The following is a 19809-nucleotide window of genomic DNA, read 5'->3' as shown; positions in this document are numbered from 1 at the left end:
ACAAAACCATAGTCTTTAGTGTTTTGTTTACTTGACAGAACCACCAAAAGATAAAAACAAGCAAGCAAGCAAACATACAAACACAGTCCAAGAAATGAAGTCATGCCTGACAATTTTCAAACTGGAGCACTTGTAAACATAGTGATACTTATAAGGAATCTGCAATGCAAATGTAAAGTTAAATGAAAAATAGATTCATGAAAAGCTTATTAAATTAAAGCATGAAGTTACTGAGATGTAATTATACTTACAATTTTGGAGCATATAAGTTGAAGGATATGTAACCATTATGTAGATGCAACAGAAATACTGCAAGAGAAGAGATCCCCCGAGTTTAAGAAACTATTTGAAAAAGAAGCATGAAAACTATAAAACTCACAACGCTACTAATGAGATTGATATATTTCATTTTTCCTGTAACTGGTACCAAATTTTTTCAAGACAGCACTAATAATATTTTTAAAATGATTTCTTATCTACAAAATTAATTTTTTTCATTTTTCTGTATGTATTTCAGTTCATTCTTTTCATGTGAAATTCCTCTGGGATAACATTACATTGCTATGTACAAACATAACAAAAGAATTAGTTTGACAGGGAAGTTTTGGTGAAATATAAACATGAAAGTGAAATCAATTGTCTGCTTTCATTCAAGAAGAAATTGGAGCACTTTACTCTGTACTCCCTGAAGCAAGTCATTTACAGATGATCAACATTTTTCTACTCTCCTCTCCCATTTCACTATCTGACCTTTCTTCATTAACCTAGCAATTTACAATGGCACTGGATAGTGGATTTATCACAGGGCCTGATATGAAGTAGTCTCTGCGGGCAAGAGAGTTATATTGAATTTCTCACCTAAGGATTTTTCTTGTTGTTGTTGTTTTTCTTATTATTATTTATTTTCTTTTCTTAAAGTGCAATGTCATTGTCGTGACTCAGATCTGCTTAATGATAAAAATATATCCCCAGAATAAATAAGGAATTTACCTGAAAGGTAATATCTTATACTTGAGTCTTTTTAGTGTCTATTTTCTACACAGTCCTTCATTAAGCAGTATATTCTTTATTTTATACAATATTTTCAAGATTTTTTTTCTCTTCAATTTTAGGGTCTTGATGTTGCCCTGGGAGGCAAGAATAGAGACTTTCATTGTAATTGGTTGTGACTTAATCTGAGGTAAAAAAAATATATATAATATATAAAAATTTGTCTTGTTTTACTGAAGAAAATGTTACTAAGCTGTTAAAAGTTTCTGTAGAAACTATCAAAACAATGTCTTATCTTTGCACGTCATGGAGTTTTTCTTTTATAATCATTTGCATTAATATAAAACCTCAGCCTTTTTGAAATAACTGCTTGGTTTCACCACAAATATTTATCGAAACAGTTAGGCCTGAGCATTTAAATTTCATCTGTTTTCATTTTGTTTCTTGATATTTAGTGAATTTTCTTGGGCTTCTGTTTTCAAAAGATTCCTCTACACTCATACAGACAAGTCACTCAGTGAAGACAGGGTTTTTCACATGATTTAGTGGCACTAGGAGTTTAGTCTAACAGTAGGTTTAAAAAAAATAAAAAAAAATAAAAAAAAAAAAAAAAAGAAAGACCAATGTGTTTTACACAAAGAAAATACTTATCACGTTTATTTGAAGAAATATTCTATCAGAGATGGAGCTGTTATAACAATCCTGTTTGCTTGTTTGATTTTACCCTTGGAGCTCAATCAGGAAAGACTGCCTATTTAAAGAGGCTTAATGAGTGAGAAGTAACATTGTCCTGTTGCCTCATGTCACAAAACAATTCGTTCAACCGCTAACGATTTGCTCCCCCAAGACTGATCCTATTTCTTTCAACCACACCTTCCACTCACACCCACACAAATTGCTTAGAAGCACTTACCATCCTTACAGTCTTGGAACAATTTAACTTATAAAATGAAGTGCTGGTCATTTCTATCAAGTTTGATTTAGGTTAATTATAGTAAATAATAATTAGTAGCTGACGTTTAAACATCTAGTCATTGAAAGCTCTCCTATGATTACATACCATCCAAGGCATTTAGACAATCAGTTCTACTCATTCCAAGGCAAATAAACAGAATTTGTGGTTGGAAACTAAGACAATAAGCATGCTTTAGACTTTTCATGCCTTGAATAATCCCACTGGAAGTGTTTCAGTGCACTTTATCATGCATTTGCATGAATTACTTTTTCACTACTTCACTTCTCAAGATGACAATTTGGTGAACTCACAGCAGGTTTAATTTTAAAATCTAAAGTTTCACTTTTGATTATTTACAATAAATTATATCTATCTTTTAAAATTCGATTTAAACAAAAACAGAACTATTATGCAGTTGCTGTACCAAGCCCTGAGGAGTCTAGAACTACCACAGGAATATCAACATCAAAATGAACTTGCCTTGTTACTTACTGTCTGTGCCCTTAGATCTTCAAAGTCATTGCTACATTATTTGGAGCAAAGAAAGTTCATTTTCTCTACTATTTTGTCTTTTTTCTTTTTTCTTTTTCTTTTTCTTTTTTTTTTTTTAAAGTTTGATTTTTGCTGAGGCTTATTAGCAGGGAATTTATTTTGACCAAATATATTATCAGAAATACATATAGAATCAGCTTATTGAAGACTGTTTTCAAATATCTACAAGGGTAAGATTAAAAAAAGAAAAAGAAAAAGAAAAAGAAAAAGAAAAAATAAAAAGAGAAGTATCACTACACATTAGAGGTAACCTTGTTCTGTGATACTCTCTTCAAACTTAAAAGCAAAATAAATAAATAAATAAACAAAAATAATGATTTATTGCTTTTTGTTTGGATTGGTCTTCGATTTTTTTTTCTGTATGGCAAAACTAGAAGTACATGATTTTAAGGAAAAGCAAGAAAACTTCTAAAAACCTCATGACTGTCAGGGTGTGGAAATGTGTGTATGTGTGGTAACAACAGGGTGGTGGTGGATGTTATTGAGACAGGAAGATTGTTGACTTAAAGACTGAGTTTGTCACTGCTGGTTTTTATCACCAGGGTACCTTTTGTCTGGCTGTATGTACCTGGTGTCATTTCTCAGAGGCACTGATTTAATCTGAGGATAATTAAGATACAATAATAAACTTTTTTTTTTTTTTTTTTTTTTTTTTTTTTTTTTTTTAGGTGCTATAAATATCACTTACAGATTTCCTTATTTTTCTTCTTAAATGATCTGTGCAGTTTCTCTGTTGTTGGTGTGTATCATGACAAGTTAACAACCAAACTCTTGTACTCCCATAGAACAAGAATAGTTAAACACCTTAGCTGTATTCTAACCATATCTTAGCATTTTCAAGCATTTTCAAGTAACTCACTTGAAAATATGTTAAGACTGCTAAACCACACTTCCTCCAAAGACAATGTTACCATGAAGCAGTTGACCAAGAAACTCTTTAAGACTCAAGTTGGAGTGTTAGAAAGTTGGCATTCTTTAACAATAGCATATGGATGCGTGGGGGATACTCTCCTCCTGTCAGACATCTCTTGCATAAGAAGGTCTTCATTTTATATACATTCAGAGGTCTTCCCAGAGATACAAATTCCATACAAAGAGTCCTGGAATCTTCCTCATTTATTCAAACACAAAGTCTGGTGGAACCTCTCTTATCTGTTCAATACAAAGAAGCAGACCCTTCTCATTATCTAAACAAACCAGAATGTTGTCCATCAAGGACTCAACAAACTGCAACTTGTATCAGTATAATTCAGAAGATGCCAGTGTTACTTTACCTACATGTTGTTTCATATCTCTATGTTTCAGTTCTCCATTCATAAGACACAAATGAAAGAATTCTCAGGCTTAAGAAATGTATTATGGGGGCATATTCATTCATATATGTTATGACTTACATAAACATGTTCATAAATGTATTGCTGAGAAAATAGAGATACAAATGTCTTCAGTATAATGGATCTACCTGTCTAATGATTAAAACTCTTTTTAAAACAGTTCTTAAGATTATGGCCTTCATGTTTCTGATATACATGCTATAGCAGGAAAATGCAGATGTGTAAGTCTTCTACTGATGATGTGTAACTCCTTCCTCTGTACAATCGTGGAAATTTTGTCTTGGGTTTTTGTTGCCAAATAGCAGTTCCTTATTCTACAACTGGCTAGAGGTAATTTACAGGCTCACCTGCTTGTTTTGTTCAACCCAGTTAGCATCATTATTTAGGCATTTCTGCATGACATTTTCAAAGGAAAAGAAGGCTTGCTCTTAAGATTCTTGAGGTACTTACAGGGTTAAAGAATAGGAGAAGAGATAATTATTTATTTTTAAAAGCGTTTAAGCAAAATTATATGAGGGCTGCTCTGAAAGTAATGCTTCCTGATTTCATTATGTTGGCCCATGACATCAGAGGCAGAACACATAGCTAATGTTGATGACAGCTGAGAAACAGTGTTTTGTAGCTCAGAATTTTCTCTATTTTTTTTCCAGTATTATTGTATCCATTGTAGTTTCCATAGAAATAAATGGGAGGCATTACTTTTCGATATGTAGATAATTATGCACATACTTTAAATATTTTCTTTATATTATCAAAACAGCTTTGAGGGAATTGGAAACATCTTCTCCCTTCAGTGGAGTTAAGTAAGGAGAACTTGCCCTCATGAGGCCCTATCTAGAGTACTATAAAAAAGTTTGGGGCCCCTAACACAGGAAAGATGTGGTTCTCCTGGAGAAGGTCCAGAGGTAGGCTATAGGGATAATCAAAAGGCTCGAGCACCTCTTCTGGTGAAGACGGCTGAAGGAATTGGACTTGTTCAGCCTGGAAGAAAGAAGACTGACAGAAGATCTCACTGAGGCCTTCCAGTATTTAAAGGGAGTTTATAAACATGATGGAAATAAACTTTTTGCACAGACAGGTAGTGATTGGCAAGTGGGAAAGGTTTTAAACTAAAGGAGGTGAGAGTTAGATTAGATGTCAGGGAATTTTTTTACTGAGAGTGTGGTGAGGTTCTGAAACAGATTGCCCAGAGAGATACCCTATCCCTGGAGGTGTTTACGGCCAGGCTGGATGGGGCAATCTGATCTAGTACCTAATCTAGTGGTTGGCAACTTTGCTTGTGTCAAGTGGGTTGGAACCTGATGATCCTTGCGGTCTCTTCCAGCATAAGCCATTCTATGATTCTATGAACTTGCTGTCTGCATATTTTGGAATTCTAGCTTTGAAGTTTGACTCATTCCGTAAATGCATGTCAGCGCTGCTTAGACATTATGATTCTTTAAACTAACAAGATTTTCCTTGTTATGTTATCAAACAAGTAAATTGATAACAAGAACTAACATCAACAACTAAAAGGCATCACTTTATAAAACTGACCATGAGTACTAATATGTTTTCTTCTTCCACTATGTCAGTTTTTAATCCCATGTATTTCGTCAAATGTACCATTCCATTATAGTAGGTATGTCTTGATTTTGTATTAGCAGTGTCAAGTCAAAAAGTAGAAACTGAAACTTACTAATGAAACTTACATAAAAATATGTTTATAGAAAAACGTATTTCCCACTCAAGTTCAAAATGAGAATATAACACTGTTTTTCAAGAGCTATTTCAAGGAGTGGTCGTGCATGTACTGACACAAATGTACTGACACAAATTAAGTGAGAGTTAATTTCCTGGTCATAAGTTAAAGATGGCAAAAGGACAATAGCTTTAGGACTCAATTTTACCTCTGCAGAAATGAGAGTGGAGAAGAGAACATCAGTTTAGTTTTTTTCCTATCCAGTTATATGTTATCATAGAAATGTCAATAAGCTCCTCTTTTTGAAATCCTTTAGGTTCATACATGTTGCTTATAAAATAAATAATTTGTCATTTGAAAATGCAGAAGTTAATGTCTTTTCTCTACTGAAAAAAAAAGGATTCTTTCTGTATTACAATTGGACAACACAGATGTTTATAGTGGTAATCTGAATGCATATATAGCTATAAAACATGAATACAGGAACCAAAAGATGGTGCTAACTTCATCTTATTGTTGCACCAGTCATCTTCAGGATAAATGATCTTTTTGGTTTTTTTTTTCCTTCTCTATCTTTTCACAAAGAAGTTTCTGATAGAGGTCTGATGTGAAGTCAGATATTGTCCCATACTGTGCAGCTCCACACCTGAAGTGACCTGGGTGGACGACCCGATGGATAAGCAATTGGTTGAAAGGCCGCAGACAGAGGGTGGTGGTCAATGGCTCTATGTCCAGGTGGAGGCCGGTAACAAGTGGTGTCCCCCAAGGGTCTGTCTTGGGACCGGTGCTCTTTAACATCTTTATTAATGACATCGATGAGGGAACTGAGTGCACCCTCAGCAAGTTTGCTGACGACACCAAGCTGAGTGGTGTGGTTGATACGGTGGAAGGAAGGGATGCCATTCAGAGGGACCTCGACAGGCTTGAGGGCTGGGCTCGGGTGAACCTAATGAGGTTCAACACGGCAAAGTGCAAGGTTTTGCATTTGGGCCGGAAGAACCCCGGGCACCCATACAGGCTGGGAGGAGTGGTCCTTGAGAGCAGCTCGGCAGAGAAGGACCTGGGGGTCCTGATGGACGAGAGACTTAACATGAGCCAGCAGTGCGCTCTGGCAGCTCGAAAGGCAAATGGGATCCTGGGCTCCATCAGGAGAGGGGTGGTCAGCAAGGACAGGGAGGTGATTGTCCCTCTCTACTCGGCTCTTGTGAGGCCCCATCTGGAGTACTATGTCCAGGTGTGGGGCCCTCAGTACAAGAAAGACATTGAGATCTTGGAAAGGGTCCAGAGGAGGGCAACTAAGATGATCAGGGGGCTGGAGCACCTCCCCTATGAGGACAGGCTGAGGGAGTTGGGCTTGTTCAGCCTGGAGAAGAGAAGGCTGCGGGGTGACCTCATTGCAGCCTATCAATACCTGAAGGGAACCTACACCCAGGAGGGGAGTAAACTCTTCAGAAGGGCTGACAACAGCAGGACTAGGGGAAATGAATCCAAGTTGAAGGAGGGAAGATTTAGGTTGGATGTTAGGGGGAAGTTCTTCACAAGGAGAGTAGTTAGGCCCTGGAACGGGCTGCCCAGGGAGGTTGTGGATGCCCTGTCCTCGGATGTGTTCAAGGCCAGGTTGGACGGGGTCCTGGGCAACCTGATCTAAATGTGTACGTTTGGTGGCCCTGCTAGGCAGGGGGTTGGAACTACATGATCCTTGAGGTCCCTTCCAACCCGGGTGATTCTGTGACCCCTCATGGTACCTCTGCATATAGACTGTCTTCTCTTACAAACTAACAGGCAGCCCAAGTGAAGATACAGAAATATCCATGTCTATTATAAGCCTCCACCTTTTCCACTCTTATGTGTGGGGCTGACGAGGGAAAAATGAATAAAAATGTCTCCCCAGGGTTGTAGGATATGTCATATTGGCTACACATAAAAATATTTTATGTAGTCTGAATGAAAACAGTGTGGAGAAGAGCTCACCAACTGCTACTGTGAAAATGCTACTGAGAGATATTTTTTCTCTGAATGCTTTATGCAGTGTTACTGAATTATAATGGAGCTTTTCAGCTATTTCCTTCAGGGATTAATAAAACACTGCAGTAAGAGATGGAAGTAAGATCATTTGTCTGAATATTCATGGTCTAAACCTCTTCTCCCAGAAATGAATATGGTATCTCCACTGAAGACTTGAAGGTTTAAACCTCGTTGCCTAGTATATTAACTTTATCTTGACTATGCTTTTGTGAAACAATTTCTACCCCTGCCTATCCTATCATTTCAGTTTGTGCATTATTCCCCTGACCACATATGCTCTAAAATGAGTTTTATTTGGTCTGGCAATTAAATATATCTCTTGGTATTATGTTTAAATATTAAGAAGGCATAGAAATAGAGGTGAATATAGATTTAAAAAATTTACTGGCTTTAAATGTTGCTAGTGCACAAAATCTTCACTGCAGTTGAGATTACACAAAACAATTTTCTGGTCATTATCTTTACAGAATTTTAACTTGGAACTACAGTTAAAGAAACTGAGATTATTGGTGCTGAAATACTGACTTTGTGAAAAAGAAAGTGAAATGAAAATTATAGGTAATGGTCTAGATTTTCACAGCTTTGTAAGGAAAATTATTTCTTTGAAATTAGTAATAGAGGTACTATTCCTTTTGCCTTCTTACTCATGTTCAGGGCACAAAATCCAGTTCCACACCATTCTTTTCAATCTACAGGATTTTTCAGCAATTAGACAAGATGCTTGCTGATTTGGCTCTTCAATTTTTTCCAGCATTGTTCACAAAGGCTTTGTATCTCCAGATACTCCCATAGTTCTCTTAGGCCTTGCAGAGGAAATGTAAAGATATCATTTTTGCTGAATGAAGAAAACTTCCCTCCAGTTGGCTGCAAAACAACTGTTATTTTCTTGAATAAACTTGGAACTCGATCCCTCACTTCTATCTTCTCCATAATTATATATCTTGTGGCCACCAGTATGCAAATGCCTAAGCTGTGTGTGGTGCAGCTGCAGTCTGTCTGTAAACACCAGACAGTAGCAAAAATTTGTCCTTGTCACTATTTCCTTTAAGTAGAAATTTCTTAAGTGTTCTCCTGCTAAGTTTCCACTTAGCCAGAGCCTGGCATGTATTTCCACTTAGCCTTTGTGACCTACAAGTTCTTTTTTGTCTGCAGGTCTTTCATCTCTGCATAATTACTCTTTCCTATAAATCTTTCATACATGAAAACACCCAAACAGTGTAGAAGCACTTTCCCAAATCAGATTTGCTCATACATATTTTTTACCAAAGTAAACATTAAATTTCAATCTTCTGTTCTTTCCTCTTCTTCTATTAGTTGAGCCAGAGTAGCATCTGCATTCCTGTGATACAGTTCAGCCAAATCCAGCCATGAGAATCACTCACATCACAAAACATGCCATCATTTCTTATTTAGGAATGTCAAAATCACATAATTTAGTATTGTGCCTATCATGGTTTTATGATTTTTGGTTATCAGTATTCCACACCATAACATCATGTAATGCACTGGGGGGTTTGACTTCTGATGCTTGAGTTCTGAATGTTTGTCTGACGGAGAAGAACCACATTTCCCCAGGAGGCTTTGCGGTCAGCGAGGAGATGTAATTCTGTGCAAGGTCACCTGATTCCTTCTTCTCCTGCTCTTCTCCGTTTGCGCTTTTTCGCCAGCTCTTCTCCGTCTATGCTTCTCCGTCTGTGCTTTGCCATCTGCGCTTCGCAGTCTGCTTTTCTTCATCCGCTCAATTGGACTGCACTTCTCACCTCAGCATTGTGGTGAGGCCTATCTACCACTCAGACACTCTCTCATTATACTTTGCTAATACTATATTTAGTAAATCAGTTTGTTCCACTTCAGATTATTGCCGCTGTTTTCAATTTTTTTGGGGTCCCCAGTTTCCGTTTTCTGGAGGCGCAGATCTGCGACTCCCTCTGCCCCACTGGTCATGGAACCGGGCCGAACCAGCCCGTAAATCATTGACAGTGCCTTTGCTGCCAGATAAGCTGTTCAGAAGTGGCATTAGGAAAATAATGAATGCCAAGGAGGCAATTAGAGGAATGTGTTAGTTTTACTTCTAATATAAATTTTACAGTTGCTGATAGACATTTTACAATGTATGAGGCCAAGAAGAGCAAGAGATAAGTTTTCCATTGTAGGACATCTGCCTGTAGAACAAACTATCTTTGTATATATTAACCAGAACTGTGGAAAGGCAAAGGATTAACAAAAAAACAAACAAACAAAAAAAAAACCAAAAATCACATACGGTAGTATAGCAAGGTGTGGTAGGTTCTCCTGAACATATCTATTCTGTACTATCCTGCATTTGAAAAACGAAGATTAATGAAGTACTGCCATCACTGAATTGTCCTCACACGGTAGACATTCAAGCTGACTTACGAAGGTCAGAGGAGAGGCCACCGTGTAGTCAGTGCACATACCTAACAGCTCACCATGCAACAATCAAGTGATCAACTTCTTGTTATTCAATTGGAAGGGCATGTACTATGGACATGATGTTGCAACTACTGTTGCCTCTGACAAATAAGACAGAAGTGCCCTTGACAACCAGCTGCAGTCGCTTGCAACCAGATGGATGCCATGGATTGGATAAAAACCTGAAGAGTTAGGAAGATCAGATACCCCCTCCACCAAACTGCAAATGGATCCCTGCTTTGTAAACCACTCACTAGGAATTCTCTTTACTATCACTAACTTCACCATCTTCTCCACATCCCTAAGCTGCTTAGAATTTGTAATAAATAACTGGACTCATTTACTGTCTTTATCTTCTCCAATAATTGGATTGAGACAACCACTTCTCCAGGCAACCTGTCCCAACACTTAAACACTCTTATAATACAAAAAGCATTATACCAAATCTAAATCTCTCCTCTTTTAGCTACAGAATCACAGAAACACCAAGGTTGGAAAAGATCTCCAAGATCATTCAGTCCAACGACCTGCCTATCACCAATAGTTCTCACTAAACCATATCCCTCAACACAAAATCCAAATGTTCCTTGAACACCTCCAGAGTCAGTGACTCCACCACCTCCCTGGGCAGCCCATTCCAGCACCTGACCACTCTTTCGGAAAAGCAGTATTACCTAATCTGTCCTGAACTTCTCCTGGTGCAACGTGAAGCCATTTCCTCCAGTCCTATCACTAGTTACACGAGAGAAGAGGCTGACCACCAGCTCACTACAACCTCCCTTCAGATAGTTATAGACAGTGATAAAGTCTCTCCTGAGCCTCCTCTTCTCCAGACTGAACAAACCCAGCTCCTTCAGCCACTCCTCATAAGGCCCATGCTCCAGACCTCTCACCAGCTTAGTTGCCCTTCTCTGGACACTCTCCAGGGCCTCAATGTCTTTCTTGCAGTCGGGGCCCAAAACTGGACACAGTACTTGAGGTGTAGCCTCACCAGAGCTGATTAGAGGGGGACAATTCCTACCCTTCTCCTGCTCTGGCAACACTGTTTCTGATGCAAGCCAGGAAGCCATTGGCCGCCTTGGCCACCCAGGCACACTCATGAACCATGTCAGCTGAGCGTAGACCAATACCCCCATGTCGGTTTCCTCTACACAGTCTTTCAGCCACTCTGCCCCAAGCCTGTAGTGTTGCCACAGGTTTAGTGGCCAAAGTACCAAACCCTACACTTGGTCTTGTTAAACCTCATATTACTGGCTTCAACCCAGCAACCCAGCCTGTCCAGATCCCTTGCTACCTCAGTGAGATTGACACTTCCTGCCAACTTAGTGTCATCTGCAAACTTACTGGGCTCAGTGGTGGACTCAAAGCCCTCATCTAGGTCATCAAAAGACATTGAAGAGGACAGGCCTTAGCACCAACCCCTGAATAAATAAACCTAATCAAAAAAAGCAAAACATACAAAAGCAACCAAAAATACAAAACCAAGCCATCCAGAAACAGCAAATGTAACAGAGCTTGTTCATTACTGGATATGAACCAGCAGCATGCACTTGCAACCCAGAAGGCCAACTGTGTTCTGGGCTGCATTAAAAGAGGAGTGGCCAGCAGGTGGTGATTGCCCCTGTCTACTCAGCTCTCGTGAGGCCCCATCTGCAGTACTCTGACCAGGCCTGGGGCCCAGAGCACAAGAAAGATGTGGAGCTCTTGGAATGGGTCCAGAGGAGGCCCACTGAGATGATCAGGGGGCTGGAACACTGCTCTTATGAAGAAAGGTTGAGAGAACTGGGTGTGTTTAGCTCTGAGAAGAGAAGGCTCCAGTAAGACCTCATTGTGGCCTTCCAGTATTTGAAGGGAGTGTATAAACAGGTGGGGTACAACTTTTAAGATGAAGTTTTTCACAGAGAGGGTGATGTCACACTGGAACAGGTTGCCCAAGGATGTTGTGGATTCCCCATCCCTGAAATAGGCTGGATGTGGCACCGGGCAGCCTGTGGTTGGCAACCCTGCACATAGCAGGGGGGTTGGAACTAGATAATCATTATGGTCCTTTCCAACCCAGGCCATTCTATGATTCTGTGATTTTCCCCTTGGTACCATGCACCAAGTTCTTTCTTGATAGTTTCTCCATTGCAGTCAGATGTCATTAAAAGCCTGTGATCTGGAGAGGTCAGCCAAAATTTCCTGATGTATACTTCATTTTATATGTTGTATTTTGCTCACTGGTTATTCTAGAAATTCTCAGAAATTACTGTACTTCAGAAAGGTGCTGCATTTGTCTTATGCACTGCTGGGAATGTCCTAAAGGGCACAGCTAGATTAGTTTTCTCAGGGATTGGGACTGATGCTAACATGCTATCCACATTACAATAAGAAGCAAATAGACCTTGTGCCTTTGAATTGTTCTTCAGAAACAGATCTAGCCACTGGGGGAAAATGCCTACAGGAATTTTCAAATTATTGTCAGAGACTGTAGTCTAAATGAACTTCAGTATGTTGTAGAAATAACTGCATTTAAGCAGTTGCTACGTTACCAAGTTTGAAACATATTAATGCAAAAAGTGATAAACCTGTAATTGAAAACTAAATACAACATAAGCTGCAGGAATTTGCTAATTATATATATATTTTTCAAATACTTAATATCAATAATGTCATCTGTCACAGCATCTCTGATACTTAATTAGTAACATATTGCTGCAGATACTGAGAAAAGCAAAGCATTTACAGCTAGGCAGCCAAGTGTGGAGAGGTTGAGTGAATTGTCTCAGAATAAAAAATACTTAGAACAAAGGACTAAAAAAATCCTTTGGTTCTTTGTTTTCCATTTCAAAACTCCAGATTCAGCTTGCTAAAATCCAATTGTAATATCAATTTTTTACTGTTGCGTTATTTCCTGCTAAAAATTTGAATTTCAAAGATTAGTTAACAAACACCAAAATCAAGGCAAGTTAAGCTGCAGAAATACAAAATATAAATCATTAATAAAATAGCATAATTCACACCAGGACTAGTTAAAATAATTTTGTGTGAACACATAAGTCTCTTTCTTATACCAACTGCAGTGGATGTAGTCCTTTGCAAAAGTCCATAAAGAAGTTCATATTGTCAGTGATTGACACAGTGCTCCCAGTTTTGGAACGACTGTGCCTCTAAGCAAAGAAAATGAAGTACTGTTTTAGTGTGCATAAAACTTTCAATAGAAATATACTATCACAGGCAGCCATTGTCTTTTAACAAAGACAGTTCATCTGACAAAACCGCCTAATCTGCATGTATGAGCAGCTGAAAACTTTTTCAGTATTGTAATATAAGTAGTATGATATCTAACAATACACTTAGACTAAAAATTGCTGCAATAATTTGTCTAAGTAAATAAGGTAAGTTATACAAAACAAGTCCCTTGCTGTCAGTGCAGATTGTATATGAATCAGAAGGGTCCCCTTGTATAGCAATAAAGATAACTGTGCCTAGAATCAAGCTCTTCAGTTTACCTTCAGTGACAAACTTTTAAATGAGTCGGTTTGGATATCAAGAAGCCACATCAGCTGAGTGAGAGTGGGCTTTTGTATTTCTTTTTTTCAGGCAGCTTTGCAGTCTGCATTGTGCTCTGTCTTGTTGAAAAGAATACAATAACCGCACACAAGCAAGCCAGTTTAAGAGTAGAATAGACTATTTAGTGATAATTGAAACTCTTAGCTGAGTATGGTGACAGTTTATGATGCATGCTTTCAGATGCATCATAGCTGAAGTCTCTTAGTATGAGCAGTATCATGTGAATAGAGATCAGGAGAAAAGGCTTGTCCACATGGTTAGTTCCTATAGAATTCCTATTTTTTTTTTCCCCCTCTAAAAACGTGACATATTTATTCTAGTGATTTATAACAGGCTAGCAAATTAAAACATTTTCTTAGCACTGGAGTCAACAAAGAAAGCTTAAGACACAGTAACCAAACCTGCCAAAGTACTCCAACCACATAAAAATCTGGTAATTTAAAAAAAACTTATTGTAACTTCTAATGCATATCATATATGTGTAAAATAAGTATAAAGTAGATCAGATAACTGGAATGAAGACATAAAAATCTCACTTTTAGTTCCTTCTTTTTCCCCTCTTTTCCTTTTCATTTCTGAAAAGATTCCAGAGGGCAGCTAGAGTTAGATGCCTAACGGGTAAACTCCAGGCTTTCAAAAAAGACCTGCAAGAAATACTAGGGCTGACACACAAATCCGTATGCATGTTTGCTGATTCACAAAATTATTTATGTCCAAGCTTCCTACAGATGAAGCTAGAATGCAATTTGTAGGGGTCTATTATCTTTCCTAACAGATAAAGGGGTCACACCTCTACAAATGGACTCTTTGTTTAGATGCCCTATGTTCTGCTTCTGATTTATTTGTTTCATGTTAGTAAGTACTTTTCAGAGAAGGTCAGTTTTAAAAGGTACAGCTTTTGCTAAGTCAAGTTTCATGACAAATAAGTGGTTTTTGAGGTTGCTGACATTCTTTTTCTTCTCATTTAATGCTAATATATTTAACATTACTTCCTTCAATCTTCTCATCCTCTCCTCAATACATCAATTAACGCAGAAGGAGAAAAAAAAACAAGAGATGAATTTGAAGTATACAGCGAGAAGCAGGCTCATTCTGATGCAACATTTTGCTATCATTGTGTGCCTTCTGATATTTTGCCTTTTCTGTTCTGTCTACATTACTGACTTTCTGGATCAAAGCTATTTTCTCCACACATATGAACAATATTGTAAAGCATTTGGTTTCAGAAAGGACAAATGGCTGTAATTAGATTTTTCTTGGGTTTATCCTGAAGAATAAAGAAACATATTAAAACTTACTCACCTGTGTAAGTAGAAGATTTAAATTATTTTAGTTGAATAGATTGATTAGTTGAATTTTCTGTATTGGGAGACTTTGAAGGTGAATAATTCTTTCCCCAAACTTGACAAGAACAGTATTTCCTCTTATTATTTAATATCTTTAGTTTGGAAACAGGTCAGGGGAGATTCTCAAAGGATTTCTGAAAGATTCTGCATTCATATTCCCTACCACATAATGTGATAAATAATACTAGTAGTCCAAACACTAGTAGATTTTTTTTTTTTTGTTAGTGGTATTCTGCCCTCCAAAATACATTTCCAGCTCACTGCAATAACCCCTGCTGTTACATTACATAATCATATACAGCATTAGTCATAGCATTCACAGAATCCACAGTCTGAGGATGGCAGGGGTCCAACCTCAACCCCTGCCCAGGCAAAAGCACCCATGACAGTTGCCCAGAACTATGTTCAGGCAGTTTATCCAGAGCTCTGTCAGCCACATAACACTGCACAGAAGTACTTCCTGCTGCTCAGAAATCTCCTGTATTTCAGCTTGTGCCCATTGCATCCTGTTCTGTCAGTAGGTGCCCCTGGAAAAAGGCTGGCTGCATTCTCTTTGCAACCTCCCTTATAACCAGACACACTTGATGAGGCAAGTAGAAGCTTTCAGTCTTATTTCTTAAAGGAAGGGAAAAAGCAGGAAAACATTTACTGCCTCTAAATGACAACACAGTTTTAACTTCTGGAATTTCAGCCCTGCACTGTAGTCCACCATTCTCACCAATATGGAAAAAAAAAAAAAAAGAAAAAAAAAAAAAGGAACTTATGGATATTTGTTCACATGTTTGGGGGGTCATGAGGATGGCATCCCCAAAATGTTAGTATCATTAATCTCATGTTCAGCAGTTTGTTACACTATCTATAACTGCAAACTCTTTACTGATATGAAGAGATTAAAGAACTCTCTTCTTTACATTTGAACTTAGTCACAAATAGCTTTATATCAACCACACCTGCAGGGCTTGCTCAGGGAGGTTCTCAGAATCAGATACATGTGCAGCTCACCTCTGAGCTTTGCATCTGTATAATCAGTGGATGTTAAGATGTTACAATCACAAAATAAACAAGAGAGTTAGGCAAAGTAGATTATGATAACAAAAGAGAATAAATGGAAGGCTTACCCTTATTTGGGCTCACCACAGAACACCAAAAGGAGTGATCTCCAGATGAGATCCTTCCCCACTGGTAGCCAGCTCTTAAATAGGTCTAGGAGGGGTGGAGCCTTGCTCCACACCTTCCGGCAGCACAGGTGAGTTGCCTTCACCTGTGCTCCTCTGGCTGACTCATGGCTCGCCTCAGGTGATCAACCAGAGGTTCAGGCCGTGACTCAGTAGTTTCCATACGGCATCCTAACCCAGTGCCATGTAACAAATCTTATTACGTATGAATTTAGGATCCTTTTTCTTTAGTGTTGACTTCTATGATATTGCATTTTGTTCATGATATACAAGATACAGGAAATATTCTGCTGGGGGACCTGTAAGTCCATTTTGGGTGGGCTGTTAGCTGAAAGACGTTTTAGAAAGAAAATGAGATGTTTGCTGGACAAAATATATGCTAGAACCTCAAGAATATCAGGGAGGATAATTTCTAGCTCAATTTATGACAGTGCTGGAAGTGTCAAGCTGCAGTCATAGATAGCACAGTGTTTATGAAACAAAGATCACTCTAAAGTAATGTCTCGTATTGATTTCCATAAACACACAAAAACGGATACAAACAGCACAGTAAAACTATTTGATAGAGTACATTCTTAGTTACAGAACACTATTTTTCAACACTGTCACCAATATTAGCCATGCGTTTTCACCAGAGATGAACAAAATCTACATGCTGTGCTCAAAAGTCTTCATGGCTGAAACAGAATTTTAACAGTTTTTCATTCAGAATGTAATAATAGACAGTAACAAGAATTACACTGTTGGATTTAATACAGTTTAAAGCTTTTAAAGAAGCTGTAGCTAAGGTCTTGCACACTGTGCTTACTAATGAGAAAGCAGTTTCAGAGAATGAAGAAATAAGGGAGTCTTTTCTTTGTGAGGAATGATCTTGGGGTGTTTGTGTTAGTAATACATATCCTAAAAGTAGGATGAGTTGTAGAAATATTGACTAGATAGAGGATGTTGTATTTACTCTCTAGCAGATAGATATATTGGTAGAAGAGAAAGCTAAGTTATGTAAGCAGGGTATCCTGTTACAGGACTTTATAAACTGTCCTTTAAGAGCTACCTCTCCAAAAGGCTACCAGCAGCCTGAGACAGCAGGTTGCCAACAGAGAAGAGCCCTGCAAATGTAAAGCATCAGTCAAAGGCACAGTGAGCTAGGTACGTCATAGCTGTCCTCTCTGGAGGCTTTCAGACATCACTTGCAGCCCAGAAAGCAAACTGTATCCTGGGCTGCATTGAAAGAGACATAATTAGCAGATCAAGGGAGAAGACTGCTCCCCTCTACTCCTGTCTTGTGAGGTTCCCCACATGCAGAACTGCATTCAGCTCAACATAAGAATGTCATGGAACTATTGGAGTAAGTCCAGAGGAGCACCTCAAAGATGGGCTGGAGGATCCTCTGAAGACAGGATAAGAGCTGCGGTTGTTCAGCCTGGAGAGAAGACGATTTCAGGGAGACTTTACGGTGGCTTTCCACTACCTAAAAATGGGCCTAGGGGAAAGCTGGGAGGGACTCCATATTAGGGAAGGTGTAACAGCTTTGAATTAATAACCAGAAGATTTAGATTAGATATTAAGAAGCATTTTTACCTTAGAGGATGGTGAGGAACAAGAACAAGTTGCCCAGATATGTTGTGGATGATCCCAGGAGGTGTTCAAGGCCAGGTTGGATGGGAGCCTAGGATCCTGATCTAGTGAGAGATATTCCTACCATCAGCAGAGGGCTGGAACTGGGTGGTCTTTAAGGTCCTTTCCAACACAACACATTCTATAATTCTGTGAAATACTTACAAAGGTATAAGAACATGGTTGCAGCTTTCAGCCTAGAGTTATCTAAGTACAGAATGGCCCTCAAAACAGCATGATGTATGGTTTGAATTTAACTGAAATGCAAATTTCACCAAGAAGTGACTGCAGACCATGTGTGGAGCAAGTGCACATGACTGAGCTAATGCAAGCACAGATACGTGTTAAAGGCTTCATATGTAATGTAGAAAGATAAGAGGATAAGTCAAAAACAGTACAATTTGTAATCGGTGTCAGTCCTTCTGCCTGAGCTCTTTCTGTTGAAATCATTATATCCTGCTTTTCCAGATTTAACAATTTTCAAGTTCTCTTAATGAATCTGGTATCCCAGCAGCACCTGATTCTTCATTTTCCACAAAATCCTGTGGGAATCGAGTTTCACAATGTATGGGAACTGCTGAATCATGGCCTGAAACTGATTGATCACCTGAGGTGAGCAATGAGTCAGCCACAGGAGCACAGGTGAAGGCAATTCACCTGTGCTGCTGGAAGGGGTGCAGCCTGGCTCCACCTTTCCTGGACCCATTTAAGAGCTGGCTACTGGGGGGGAAGGATCTCTTCTGGAGGTCCACTCTGCTGGAGTTTTGTAAGTGAGCTCAAGGTATGGGTAAGCTTTCTATCTATTCTCTTTTTGTTATTATAGTCTGCTTTGCCTAACTCTCTTCTTTATTTTGTAATTATAGCATCGTAACATTCATTAATTATAGACACAAGTAGCATAGCTCCTTTAACATCAGGTAGGTTCTGCCACTGCAATAGCAACTTCATGGGTTGAGGTCAGGATGTTTCTATTAATAAGAACTTTATATTAGAGGAAACATTCTGTTGATTTTGGCTTCATCTGAAGGGCTGGTTACTGAGCAAGTGGACCTCATTATCCAGTGCGTAGATCCGTTGCCAACAATGGCATCAAACACAGGGAGTACAGCTTTCCCCTGACTTGGCTCATCCTTCCACTCACCTCCACAATTTCTGTCCTGTTTATGTGGTGATCTCTGTGTGTCAGGTATTATTTCTGTAGTAGAGATTGATAGTGAAATTGTAGTAGAGAGCGATTGCGAAATCAAACAATGAGGTAGTATGTGCTGTAATCTGATAGGAGGACCTACCTTGTATAGGTAGTCCTATACAAGGTCCTATAGTGCTAAGCAACGATATATAAAGGGATGTGTTGCTCAACAAAGAGAGCATTCTTCAAGACCGCATCATATGAGTACGAGCTGCTTGATAGGTAATCATAGTTACACAGTTCGCAGGGAGCTCTCACATAGTGAGAGCGCGAGGCAACATATTTCTCATGTTGCTTGTGTATCAAGTTATCTAAATCATGGAGACTGCTTATAGACTTTTCAAGAATACAATAAATAATTTATTTGTACTAAACACTACTTGTCGTTACTGAGGGAATTCTTGTTAATTTCTTCTCTTCTGGTTCCTTACTGCAAGAAAGGTATGAAGGCCCTGGAGAGTGTCCAGAGAAGGGCAACTAAGCTGGTGAGAGGTCTGGAGCACAGGCCTTATGCGGACTGGCTGGGGGAGCTGGGATTCTTCAGTCTGAAGAAGTGGGAGCTCAGGAGAGACCTTATCGCTATCTATAACTACCTGAAGGAAGGATGTAGTGAGCTGGCGTCAACTTCTTCTCTTGTGTAACTAGTGATAGGACTGGAGGAAATGAACTCAAGTTATGCCAGGGGAAATTCTGGCTGGACATTAGGAAATACTACTTTTCTGGAAGAATGGTCAGGCATTGGAATGGGCTGCCCAGGGAGGTGGTGGAGTCACTGACCCTGGAGGTGTTCAAGGAACATTTAGATGTTGTGTTGAGGGATGTGGTTTAGCGAGAACTATTGGTGACAGGAAGATGGTTGGACTGAATGATCTTGGAGACCTTTTCCAACCTTGGTGGTTCTATGATTTTATGCTACAGTAAACACAGACTACAGTATATGTAACCTTGTTATTATTGTACGGT

This window comes from Tympanuchus pallidicinctus, unplaced genomic scaffold (assembly GCF_026119805.1).
Source record: "Tympanuchus pallidicinctus isolate F22 unplaced genomic scaffold, pur_lepc_1.0 scaffold4, whole genome shotgun sequence".
NCBI classification, from domain to species: Eukaryota; Metazoa; Chordata; class Aves; order Galliformes; family Phasianidae; genus Tympanuchus; species Tympanuchus pallidicinctus.
This window is presented reverse-complemented; position numbering follows the sequence as displayed.